Here is a 13182-nt window from a genome sequence, read left to right as displayed (position 1 = left end):
GCCTCAGCCAGAAAAATTCTGAATGCCACTCGTCCCTAGACTCTGGAAAAGCTAAATAGCTCAGAGACCTGAAGCATTTGGACTGCTCGTGTGCTTGTATGCCCAGTAGGTTAAAAATGCAGATCAAGTTGGGCCTTGAGACTCATGGTTAACCTCAGCTCTATAGACACTGAGGCAGGAGGATCCTGAAATGGGACCAACCCATGAAGGTGCTGACTGTACTGCCCAGAGGGATTTAGAAACCAGGGGTAAACAGTCTCCTGAGTTTCTGCGGTAGCCACTATGCCAGAATTTATGTCCCTATGTTTTTAAACATTTTAGAAACATAAGGGAAGGATTTTTTGTTTTGGTGTAACTTTGGGTTTTTTTATCTTGTTTTGTCTTGTTTTGTTGTTGGTGGTAGTGGGTTAGAGTTCATGGCATCAAAGTATCCCTTCCATCATGGCAGGGAAGGCCTGTGAGCTCTGATCATGGAGGTCAGAAAGGAAAAAGAGGACCAGACGAGAAGCAGGTATTACCTTTAAAGGTGCACACCAAGAGACCGCCTTCGGAGTCCATCCAGGTTCCACCTCCCAAGTGTCCACCACCTCTTTCCTTGAAGCAGCGTCACTGTGAAAGATCGGTACTCAGCACAGGAGCCTGTAAGAGAGCCAGGGCTGTGAGTGGCGTTTCATATACCGATCATAACCTACAGGGATTTCATTATGACTGCAGATCACTCACTGACCCACCAGGGTGTTCTGTTGGACTGTCCTCAGACTGGCTGGTCTCTGGTTTCCAGCCCTGCCTTCTAAGCTATTCCAGAAGGCACCATGTGCGGTGAGGACGAGCGGCATGACTAGCATCTGTCAGGATGCCATTTACCCTCCATGTTTTCCCTCTGCCAAAGCCACTGGCAACATTTGAGCCGATGCCTGGGGCTGAGAGATCACCCCGTTCCTTACTCCATTCATTTACACTACGGAGACATTCATTTGACTGCTAGTTTTCCAATGACTTACTCCCTTTAGTACCCTCTTTTGACCAGGGGCCCCCTGCTGCCTGCAGGACACTAGCAAAGGGTAAATAGTTACCAGTGACCTTATTCCTACAATCAGCAAGGGAGACAGATGTTAATCAATTCATTACTAATTTACAATTAGAGTCAGTCTATCAGATTCTCTACTTTTCAGCTGAATGAGCCTCCTGAAGCTCATTCTTCGATAATGGAATCGCTCACTGCCGGGGAATCTGTTTTCGTGCCTTAACACCCAAGGTCTAGTTCATATATTACTCCTTTGGGAAGTCTGTGAGCTACAAAGCCATCCTGTCTTGCTCAGGAGGCTGAGTCCTCTGGGCTCATTTATACACTGCTAACCTTACAACGTGCGGGTCTGTCTGTAATACCTCTGTGGGGGAATGTGTGGGCAGGGGGCGCTGGGAGTCTGGAGATGAGATGGTAGTAATGTAGTCTGCTCACAGAATCGGCCAGGACCTCCCTCTCCACCGGAGTTAACTGAAACCCTAATGCTACAGCAAGGATAAGGCCAAAACCTTTGTTCAGAAAGGCGCTATGTGGGTCCTACCGGCTGAGGTCTACAGGGAACAAGGAAATTTGGGGGTGAGGGCCTGTCCAGGACTTTGACACCAAGAAAATACTTGATCTCCAGACCATCCTAGTGAGTAAGAATGCCTGAAAAACACAGATTAAACTTTTCGCCTAGAGCACTAGACTGGTCTGTAAGGAAAAAGAATGTTCTAAATTATCAGATAAACTGAAAAAAAAAAACAATTTAAACCTAGATTAAATACGCACACGATTCTGTGGATTTGAAAGGTATGTGGTTGTTATATAAGAAAACATCTCCATGTTTGGGAAGGCAACATCAATGTGTAGAGGGCTGAAGGGTCCACAGTGTTTGGAACTTACCAACAAATCGATTCAGGGGGGAAAAAGTATTGCGAAAGTATGTAGAAACTTTCAAATATCTGTAAAAGTTCCCTGACCTGACAGGCTTTGTGTCTGGGACAGTATGGATCGCTGGTGAGACTTTGCAGGAAAACTAAAAGGTTTGAAGCAAATCAACTTGGGAAAAGTTAGCCCAGTTTTCTCTGCTTTGGTTCGCTTTTGAGTCCTTTGTCTACAAAAGACTTCTTGTGTTCCTTTCCCGGGGAATCGAAGACTTATTTCACATCCTTTCCTCTGGATTTTCACCTTGTGGGTTTCTGAGTCTGGACCAACGGCCAGAAACAGGAGTGAGTGTTCAGTTATAAGAAAGGGAAAACTTTTCATTGATTACATCAATCTGAGGTCGGAAAAACCACGGTTAGAAGCAAGAGGTACCAGAGCAGTGCTCTCAAAAAGCGCGTCGGGACAATACGTGCACAGCACAGCTTTCAAATCCTTGCCCTGAGCTCCCTCCCAGCTTCTCAACCTTCTAGAAGTTACTTCTTAAGAGACTCAGTCTCTCTACTTCTCTACAGTTGCTCTAGAAACAACCTCAGAAGTTTGAGTGAGGGAGAAGTAGGAGAACTCACGAATGTTTCACACCACGTGTCTTCTCGACTACGGTGATTTACGGTTGGGGCTGCTTTTACCAAGCCGAAACTCAAGAAAAAGGTGTAATTATTGGTATCCTATCTGTGCTAGAAAAGCGACACAATATAGACATTAAGAATTATTTCGAAGGGGCCGATCACATAAGCCCTGTTGCCTTTTCGTGGGTCACTTTAGAAACCGGGCACGGCCCGTCTGGGCTTTACTTTCAGGAGGGCCCCACTTCAGAGGTAAAGGACACGAGGCTTGCTAGGCTGCCTCAAGAAACAATGAAGGGCCTCTCAGGCTTCCCTCCTTCGGCTACTCACACGCAGCTGGCGAAACTGAGGCTGAGAAAGGTGAGGCTCGGACCGACCCGCCGTGAGCAAGCCCGAGTTTCCTTGTCCGGGCCCGGGGCTGCCCACGACGGTGTCGGGCGGCCGCAGCCCAGGAAGAATTTGAACTGTGCGGTTGGGGAGTACTTTCTGAGTTTCGAACAATTCCCTTCCGAATGGCCCTTCGGGACAGGTCCGGTCGGTCTTCGCCGGCGCGGCCGCGCACCGGGGCGGTGGCGTGGCGCCGGGGGTCCCGCAAGCTGCGAGCATGGTGGGCGCGCGCCGGCCTGGGCGGGAGAGCATCGTGCCACGCCAACCCCGCGGCCGCTGAGCCCGCGCCCCCCGCGCCACGCCCTGCGCCCAGGCCGCGGCTCCTCCCGCGCTGGCGGCCGCCGAGCGGTCCGGGCGGCGGCGGGAGGAGGAGCAGGAAAAGCGGCCGGGGGAGGAGGAGGCGGAGGCGGTGGCGGAGGCGGGGAGGGCGGGCGGGGCCCGGAGAGTTTAAAGCCCATCGAGGGGGTGGGGTGCGGGGAGGCGGCAGGAAGAGAAGGGCGCTGCGACCAGTGGCGGGCGGGATTCGCGTTCCGAGACCCACGGGAGCACGAAGTTTCCGCGCACCGTCTCACGCACGGCGACTGGGACCGTCCAGTGTCCGTCTTTGCCTTCGGCTTTTTCGCAGGGACTCGTGCAACGTGTGGCCAGCGGCCACGCGGAGGCGACGAGGAGCTGCACGCCAGGTAGGAGTTGGGCGGGGAGCGGCGGCAAGTTACTTTTGTGGTCCGCGCCTCGCGGGGCCCGGCGGCCGGGCGGCTCCCCGCGCCGTCATTGTCTGCGCTCGGGGCCGCCCGCGAACGGGACGCGGGGCCCCGCGAGGCGCGGCGGGCGGAAGGGCGTCGCCTCGGGGGGCTAAGGGACTGAGGGGCTGCGGCGCCCCCGGCCCGCGGCGGGACGGCGCGGGATGGCGGGACGGGACGGCGGGCGCGCGGCTGCGGCGCCCCGCGACGCTCTCCACTGCGCTCTGGCCCCCGGGGGGAGGCTCGGGGCCCCGAGAGGGACATTCTTGAGCCGTCTTGTCCGACGGCGACGGCTCGGGGGGCTCGGGCGGGGGCCGCGGTCAAGGCCGCGCTTTCGGGGGCCACCGCCCTGGAGGGTGGGCGCCCGGGGATCACCGGAGCGGCGGGTACTCCCGCTGCGCCCCCGGCCTCGGCGCGCGCGCCAGGCGGGCCGGGCAGCGGTGCCAGACACTCCCAAGTCCCAAGCGAGCGCGGCCCGGGCCGCGGTCCGAGGATCTGTCCCTACCCCCCCCCCTCGTGCCCCAACCCCCACCCCTTTCTTTCTTCGGGTCTGTTAGTGGCCCCGCTACCCGTCGCTGGGGCCTAACACCAAGTTTGAGGGCTCGCGAAAAAGCAGCCCGCCAGCGGTGGAAACGTGATAAGAGCGGTACCGTTTGCAGAAGGAAATTTCTGATGCAACTCTCCGCCTTTGCTGATTGCCTCTCCAAACGCCTGCCTGGCGAGGGCCTGCGGCATGTGCGTTATGGAAATTAGGGTATTCACTTTTTAAAAAAATTGTATTTGCCTTCTCTTGGCATTGGAAGAAACCCCGCGAACTTCTTTTCATTTGCTTTAACCAAAAAAGTAGGAGCGCCACAGGTGATTTTTACAAGGCCCCGGGTCTTTGGGATGTTTTTGAAAAAACTCTTTTCTTGTAACTGTTTCATTCAAGAGATGCAAAGAAAAAGTCCAAAACAAGTAGCATTAGTGAGTAAATATGTGTTATTGCACAACTTTCCCTTTGCGGCTGTTTAAAAGGCCAGGCCCAGAAGACTTTGTTTCAGAAATTGCTGATTCAGCCATTTGGAGCCCCTGAGTTTCAGAAATGGTGCTCAGTTTAACGTTTCGCTCTCCTTTACCAGAACTCCAGTCGTTAACATCGCCCCCCCCACCTCACCCCCTCGAGAACAGACTAAGGCTTACACTTTAGTGAGGTTCCTATTTTACAGAAGTGGACCTCGAGTTCTGGATTTCTGCAGCTGAGGGAATTGTGTAAGGCGATGGATGAGGCGTCTTAGAACTATTTCACCAAGAGTGCTGCGATCAAATGTGCTCCCAGGAATGAGTCTCGCCTACCAAATTTTTGTCTTTAAAAAAAATCAAAACTTTAGGATTACTGAACATACTTTTTTTTTTTTTTTTGAGTTTTACTGGGAACATTTGAAAGAGGCCAGTCCCCACATTACAGGGAGGGAATTTGAGGACAGACGGAGTTGCAGCCCAGCAGGCGTTGCAGTAACTGAGAAGTGTAGCCACTGATACTGAGGTAGCATTTCGCAGTTTACAAGGCGCTTTCAAAAGCCCTGTTGCTTTTTATGCGCTTCGTGGCCCCCACGGTCCCCATTTTACAGGTCTGGAAACCAAGGCTCAGGAGGTTAACTGGTATGCCTCAGGCCGCACCAGCTAACAAAGGACAAAGCTCTGGGGAGACCTCCTGAGCTTTTTACCGTCTGCAAAAGCATGTCCACTTCTAGAAGAAATGGTGTAGAGGAGGGACACCCTGCTCAACACACAGCAGAGCAAATGGAGGACGGGGCCTGGTTTCTTAGACCAGTTGCTTCCAGCCTTCCAGATTAATGCCACGTAGACCAAGCAATTATCACTGAGGTTTTTCTTTTTTCTTTTTTCTTTTTCTTCTTTTTTTTTAACTTACATACTCATTTACTTTGAGAAGAAACTTCAATATTCATCAAGCCATGAGTTTGATATGATATTTTTGTTCATTATGATTAAAGTTAAAACGCTTCGTGGCACCTAAATCACTTATTACACACTACTTGGCCTATGTTGCTTTTGAACCAGTGTTGGGTTGGTCAAAGTGGATTTTGTAGGCGGACTAGGGAACCAGAAAGCAGGGCAGATTTTTTGGTGGCTAATTGTCTAGGACTTTGGGTGGTGGTTACTGCTATGGTTGGAAGCCAGAGCAGCTGTGTCTGTCCAGTTAGCCTCCACTGGGCAAGAAGGACAAAATCAGAACCAAAGATCCAGCTCAAAATTTAGGATGTGGCTGAACCCGCTGGGTCACAGGCTTTACAGTGTTTCGAAGCCAAACTTTGGTTGAACCAAGCCATCCATGTGCCCTTAGCTCATTTTAGAGCTGTACAGATTTTTGCTTGGCCTATCTTTCTTTTTAAACTGGTATTTTATAGATGGTGTGATTTAGAGAACCTATTTGCTTGAAAGTTTGTTCCACGTGTAAGAAACTACAGGACCGTCGTGTCTATTTGCAACTGTGCGCTGGGGGCAGTTGTCCATCCGTGGAGACTCAGTGCTCCCCGCCGGACATTTCAGTGTTGGCACTTAATAGGAGGGAAGCCTGTGCAGAATCCAGTGTCTGTTTCTCAGCCCGTTAAAACAACATGGAGGGCAGACGAAGCAGCTCAGTGTAGAGCCATGATGAGGCCTTGGCTTTAACTCCAGCTCCAAGTCCTCCTCCCTGGAGAAATTCCCCTCACAAAAACCCACAGCAGTATAGGGCTTTGGAATGAGAAAATATTATTTGCTTTTTATTTAGGGGGTTGGTCACATGCTCAAATTTAAATCTTTTCCGTTAGTGAAGCTGTTTTTGATTGGGGGGGGCATTTTTTTCTTTTTTTTTTCTCTCTTTTTTTTTCCTTTAGGTTCTCTCCTCCTCCTTTTTGGGTTTTTACCCACCATTTTATTTTTTTTTTTTACTTCCTTGTAAAGTTTATTTTTCTCTTCTTTTGGCTTTTTGATTTTGATGTTCCATCAAAGTCGCAGACTTTACAGTGTTCAGAAACTGAACTTCGCTTCAACAAAGACGTCTGCTGTGCCTTCAGTTTCATCCTAAAGCTGTAGGATTTTTTTTTTAATTTCTTAAGAATTTATTAGATAAAAATCTCAGAGCACAGATTTTTAAACCTCTTTTTTTTTTTTTAATACAGGGATTTAAAGCTAGGTGTTTCCCTATGAGCACTGTTTTGGCTGCATCCTGCAGAGTTTGATAGCGCAGTCATTGTTTTCTTATAAAATCCAATCCAGAAATAGGGAAGATTCTGGGGGAATTTTGAGGCAGTCAAATTACCTTGGAGAGCTGGCAAATAGGTGCTTTGGGACTTGGGATATATTCTTCAGGGTTTGTACACTAATGAAAAGGCAGATTGAAAGCTCATTTGTGAAAGTGCCATGCTTGTCCTTTGAGATATCAACCACAAAACCAGTTTCTAGAGTTATCAAAAAAACATCTGAGGGGGGGGGAGGTGGGTGCCTCTGCTTTCTGCTCTGGAGGTGGATAATAGAAGGTTTTCTTTTTTATCCCCCTATGCTAGAGTATTCTTTAATTTTAGACATTTACTTCCCATTTGATTTTGGAAAGGTTTTTTTTTTTTTCTTGATTGTTCAGATCCTAAATTAGAGTTGCTTGTTACTTGATCTGAGCCCGGCCAAACAGGATTTCTTGTTGCTCACATATACTGGGGCAATAGGAATATGTGCTTAGAGGAGTCACCTTTCTCACTGTGGCACTTCCTCTGTGATTTGCTTGACCAGCAATTCCTTTGTGTCTCTTGGTTCTACAAGTCACTACATTTCTGAATCTGAACAAGTTAACCAGCCCCCTCCCACCCCCGCCTTTGTAGAATGGAAGTTTGTGGGGTAGCGTAAACTCACAAGGTATAAGCTCAAATGGGCAGAAAGTTGGTATATATATAAAGGAGTCTCTGGTTTGCAGGCATAGGAAGTCTGTGACATTTGTCTTCAGACTCTATATAAAGATTTGTGTCTGGACACCATAGAGGCTTTTATCCCAGCCAGGAATGAAGTACGCACGTACACTTATCCTGGACATGCTGACCACGTCCCCTGAGGAGTGGCTGCAGCCCCATTCCAGGGCCGTGCTGGTGGGCAGCCCCACCCCTCACTGACTTCCTTGCGGGGTTTAGAGCCAAGTAATTAGGCCTGCGTAACTGCCATTAACAAGGCATTCCTAAAGCACACAGCACAGAAAGCCCTGTTGGTCTGCCATCATCATTGTCACCACAGCCAATGCTAAGTCGGGGGCCTGGGATTCTCGCTTGCACCTCCAGAGCAGGTTGAGCTGCAGAGAAGAGTGTGGCTGGCTGGCCCTGTGTGGTCAAGCATGGTGGCTCTGTGTAAGCTTCTGACAATAGGAAAACCATGCTGGATACTTGCAGGTCCTTCCTACCTCCTCTCCCCCACCTCCACCCCCACCCCCCATCCTATAGGAGGCCATGAACTGAAAGATGACTTAACCACCTACTGCCTTCACTTTTTGAGATTTATGGGGACTTTGGCTTGCTTATTTTTCCCTGTCTCTCAAAGTGATGGGAGTTCATCATGGAGCTATAGCCTGAGACCTTAATATCTTAAGGTATCGTCCTTGGGAGTTCATGGTAAGTTTATAACTGAGATGCTCTTCGATATAAAAGCCTTTATGTGTAATGCTATTTATCTATAAATCTAAAAGTCAAAAGTCACAAATCAGAATGTTTTTTTGAGCGACAACTTAATGCTGTAACAAAGGGACAGTCATTCCTACCCTGTGAAGCTTATTTTAGGCATGACGTTACTAAGTGTTGTATAAGATTACCTTCAGACTGTTATGTATGTGGTGTATGATAGACAGATGCATTGTGTGTGTAGACTTGGGTCTCATCCCTGACATATCTCACTGCTCAGCAATGTATAAATGATCTAAAGTCCACAAACAAATAAATAAATAATCCCCTGCCTACCAGATTTAAAACTTTTAGCAATAGATTTAAGAATCTCTGCTCCATGAAGCTCGTAATAACCAAAAGCTACTATGAGTAGAGCTACTTGAGGACAATGTCCTGCGCTGAATCTGGGGCCAGCTTAGGAAGACTGCTACCAAGAAGGTCTTTCTGTTGGGATATTGGGTAGGAGGTAGAGCCAGGTGAGTTGGGAGTCTTCCGAGTGTCTCTATGGCCCGGCTTCACCCAAAGCCTGTAGAGCCCATCTTTCCACCTTGGCCTCTATTGGGCCAGCACAGGCTGCAGTGTACTTTTCCCTGAGAGCCTACTGGTTGCCAGTTCTAGGGAGCTGCTTGCTCTCTTTCGATGAAAATCGTGTGGATCTTACAGAAACCACTCCAGGATGTTCCTAGAGAGGTGGGAACACTGTGCGCTGCTGTGCCTGCCTGGGGTGCACCTCCTCATTGTGGTAACTAAGCACAGGAGGAGGGAGGAGGTGATAAAAGGAGTGCCTCCCTTCCTTGTGGGATCACCCCTAGATATCAGGTTGTGCCTGGCCCTTCTCTCTAACTTGTAGCCTGCAGGGTTGCAAGCACACACAGGTTGGGGCACTGTCCCCTGGCTCTCTGGGTTACTGTGTGGAGGGACACAGGCTCAGTTCCTCAGTTATCAGATCAGAGAAGGTAGGGTTTTTGTTGTTGTTTTGGGACTGTTTTTTTTTTTTTTAATCAGAATGATAGATAAGCCATTAGTGTTTTGAACAAAGTTAAATTGCTTTTTAAAAAAAAAGCTAGACTTAACTGCAGTCCCCCACATTTACCTTCATAAACAGAGGTTAATACATAGCCATCCCTTGCAGTCCCCCCCCCGCCCCCATCTCCTGTCTGACCCCCTGGAGCTGAGGCTTTTACGGTTCCTTTTACTGTAGAAGGTGAACACTTTGCTTGGTTCTGTCCTGAGTACTTTGTTTCTTTTGGCCAGATAAGGCATGTACACAGTGGGGACAGTCCCATAAGTACCACTCACATCTCTGGCACTGTAGTCTATGGTGGGAACTTTGTCCTAAACTCATAGACATTTTACTTTTTGCTGTAGGATCTTGGGTTTTTTTGTTTTTAGGTTTTTTGGGAGGGGTCCCTTTTTTAAATTTATTCCCCCCCCAGGTATTTTTACATTGTTGTCACTGCCTCCAAACAGACACAGATTTTTTTTTGGTTTTTTTGGGGGGGGTTGTTTTTTTCTTTTTTTTTAATTTATTCCCCCCTCAAGGTGTCTTTATGTTGTTGTCACTGCCCCCAAACAGAGACAGATTTTTTGGGGGCGGGTTCTTTTTTTCCTTTTTTTAAAATTTATTTCCCCCCCACCCAGGTGTTCTTACATTGTTGTCACTGCCTCCAAACAGACACAGATTTTGGGGGGGGTCTTTTTTCCTTTTTTTTTAAATTTATTTTCCCCCCACACCCAGGTGTTCTTACATTGTTGTCACTGCCTCCAAACAGACACAGATTTTTTTTTTTGATCTTTTTTGGGGTTTTTTTTCCTTTTTTTTTAATTTATTAACACACACACACACACACACACACACACACACACACACACACACACAAGGTGTCTTTACCTTGTTGTCACTGCCCCCAAACAGACACAGGTTTTTTTTTTATCTTTTTCGGGTTTTTTTTCCTTTTTTTTTAATTTATTAACACACACACACACACACACACACACACACACACACACACAAGGTGTCTTTACCTTGTTGTCACTGCCCCCAAACAGACACAGATTTTTTTTATCTTTTTCAGGTTTTTTTTCCTTTTTTTAAAATTTATTCACACACACACACACACACACACACACACACACACACACACACATACACACGGTGTCTTTACCTTGTTGTCACTGCCCCCAAACAGACACAGATTTTTTTGATCTTTTTTGGGTTTTTTTTTCCTTTTTTTTAAATTTATTCACACACACACACACACACACACACACACACACACACACACACACACGGTGTCTTTACCTTGTTGTCACTGCCCCCAAACAGACACAGATTTTTTTGATCTTTTTCGGGTTTTTTTTTTCCTTTTTTTTTAATTTATTCACTCACACAAACACACACACACACACACACACACACACACACACGGTGTCTTTACCTTGTTGTCACTGCCCCCAAACAGACACAGATCATATCTTCAGATGCATTAAATAATCCCTCAGTTTTCTTGTTTTGTTTTTTGCTGTTTTTTGTTTGAAAGCAATCTTTTAGGTACCCTTTGACCATGCCTAAGTCACTGGAGACTTCCTGTACATTGTACATTGCCAATTCTGTGTCTCCCTTCTACAGCACCCTCAACATGGCCTTGTCTCATGCATGGGTCTCAGGTTTTTTTTTTTTTTAATTTCTTGGTTTATCAAATCTAATGGAGAGCAGTCTATGTCAGCTTTCCTCAGAAGAGGTGCCTTGTAGGTATGAGATGTCCTCATTCTAGCCTTATTTAGTTGAGGTCATTTCTAGATTTCAGTTAGTTTTCCCTTAAAGAGTCGAACCCAGCTACTGATTTAGGGAAGCCAGGAGCTGAGAATGAAGCTCATTTAATTTTTACTTTTTTTTTTTTTTTTTAATGAAAGAAGACCAAAGTGTTTGTTTCGGGGGATGGTGGTGGTTTGGCTCCGTTCTTGTTGTGTCTGGAAACTTTAGGGATTCTCATTCTGTGTGCTGAATTCCTTTGGACCTGTGACCCGGTGGAATCAACAGGGTAAGTCGAGGCCTCTTTCAAGCAAGAAGCCATGTTTCCCCCAAGTCTCAGACAATTGAATCAATTCTTTTCATTTCTTTTCTTTATTCTCCAAGAGCGGTATTACTTATTTGGGTTTTTTTTAGCCTTCTACACGTGATCTCTGGTGGTTGACTCCAAGTCTTCACCGGTGTAAGGTAAGTAAGTATTCTACTAATTGAGATTAGGGCCCCAGCCAGATCTCTTATTAAAAGTTTTTATTTACAATTCTATATCTGTCACGGGGCTTTACGTTTTACATAGTGTCCTTAATTTTATCCTTAGCCTTTCTATTAGCTTTCCTTCACATTTTAACTTTAAAGGACTTCTTTTTTCTTTTATTTGCTATTATGTTGGCAGCTGAGTTCAGGGCTTAGTATCTGCTGGACATCAGCTCTGCCCCCAGCCCTCTTGGATTCTGCAGTAGTGTTTTGGGCAATTTTAGGTTCAGGATATACTTGAATGCAGTGGGCACAGCTCTTCTACATGACCTCTCTCGCCAGCGTCTGCCACTGTGCCACATCTTACAGCAGAGTGACAGATTTGTTTCGGCTCGTTCTCCTGTGTCAACCCCTTAGTATACCCAGAGCCAGCATTCTTCTTGCATAGCATAACTTAAGTCTAGGGTTGTTGTGCACTATCTCGCTATCTCATTTAGAAATAGTAACTTAAGGAACTTTTCCCGAATAGTTTCTTCTTGTTTACGTTTTTGTTTCATTTAGCTTCTCTGCATCTGACTTAATGGGAAGTGGAGTGAGCCTAGAGATAGGTAGGAAGGAGGGGCCTAGTGAGCCACTGTGGAGCTGATGGAGTTGAGGGCAGCAACTGACTTGGGCTGACTGTGAAACTGGGGAAGCTGGAGTCCAGGGTTGTCTCTCTAATTGCACTTCTTACCGTCAGGGCAGTGGTTCTCTTGCATGCAGTAGGTCACTGGGGTGTAGTTAAAGAAGTTGTTTTAGGTCAGTGATGGATAGACAAAATGGTGGACAGGTCCCGTGGAGGTGATGCCCATAGTTAACTCGTGGAAAGCTAGAGTGGCTTCTGCCCCTGTTAGTGTCTCCTGTCTCATTTTAGAGGCTGTGTATGGACCCCTGAGACCCTCCCTGTCCTTCTACTTCAGAAGCATGTGCCTGAGTAAGCTGTGGAGCACAGCCTGGTGGCTTTAACTGAGCCTCTGTCCCAGTATGTGTGGCCCCCCTGATACCTGTATCTTCAGAGTTCTCCATAGCTCTGAGGGGAATGGGGCCTGGGAACTTTCACCAGACTCATTGTTTCTAGTCTGAGACCAAAGATTTGTTGGTTTTGTCCCACTGCTTCTGGAAAAGTCTGTTGAGGAAGGGGTGAGATGCCTAAAGTCTAACTACCCCTTCAGACCTCCAGTGCTGCTTCTTGCTTTGGATTCGGCCTTGTCTGTGTTTTTCAGGAGTAATGTCTCTCACCTCTGAGATTTTTTTTTCCTGGACTTCCACTGAGTTTATCAAATTTCATCTCTGATTTCCAGTTAGATTTCAGCTCTTAAGCATTTGATAAGTCAGTTACCCCTTCTCCACTTGCTCTGATGTTACCACTGAACAAAAGCAGGTGTCTAGAATGTTAGAAGGCACAGGTGGCCCGGCTCCCCTGGATTCCCCGAGTCATCATTAGACTGTTCCCCCTTTGCATTTTTGGGGGATTTTTTTGTCTGTTTGTTTTTTATTAATAGAGAAGAGTGAGGACTGGACTCTTTGTCCTATATGGCCTGTACTTCTAGGCCAGGAAGGTACAGAGCAGGTGTCCAGATCAGGCAAAGGACTTCCTCTACCC

General features: G+C 47.3%; 1 protein-coding gene across 5 annotated transcripts in view; it reads left to right on the top strand.

Moving 5' to 3' along the window:
* The first annotated feature begins 3366 nt into the window (after positions 1 to 3366).
* The window catches only part of Grb10 (growth factor receptor bound protein 10), a 107747-nt gene continuing 97931 nt past the window's right edge, over positions 3367 to 13182 (top strand). For 2 of the 5 annotated variants that reach the window (XM_063273491.1, XM_063273489.1), the window contains exon 1: positions 3367 to 3584. The gene's annotated coding sequence lies outside the window, so the exon portion shown is untranslated. Of the gene's footprint in view, positions 3585 to 11515; positions 11538 to 13182 lie in introns of those variants that run through there. The other 3 variants (NM_001401403.1, NM_001401404.1, XM_063273488.1) reach the window with 2 other exon arrangements.

The sequence above is a fragment of the Rattus norvegicus genome, chromosome 14 (genome assembly GCF_036323735.1).
Source record: "Rattus norvegicus strain BN/NHsdMcwi chromosome 14, GRCr8, whole genome shotgun sequence".
NCBI classification, from domain to species: domain Eukaryota; kingdom Metazoa; phylum Chordata; class Mammalia; order Rodentia; family Muridae; genus Rattus; species Rattus norvegicus.
The sequence above is the reverse complement of the archived record's forward strand: the minus strand, read 5'-3'. Positions and strand labels throughout refer to the sequence as shown.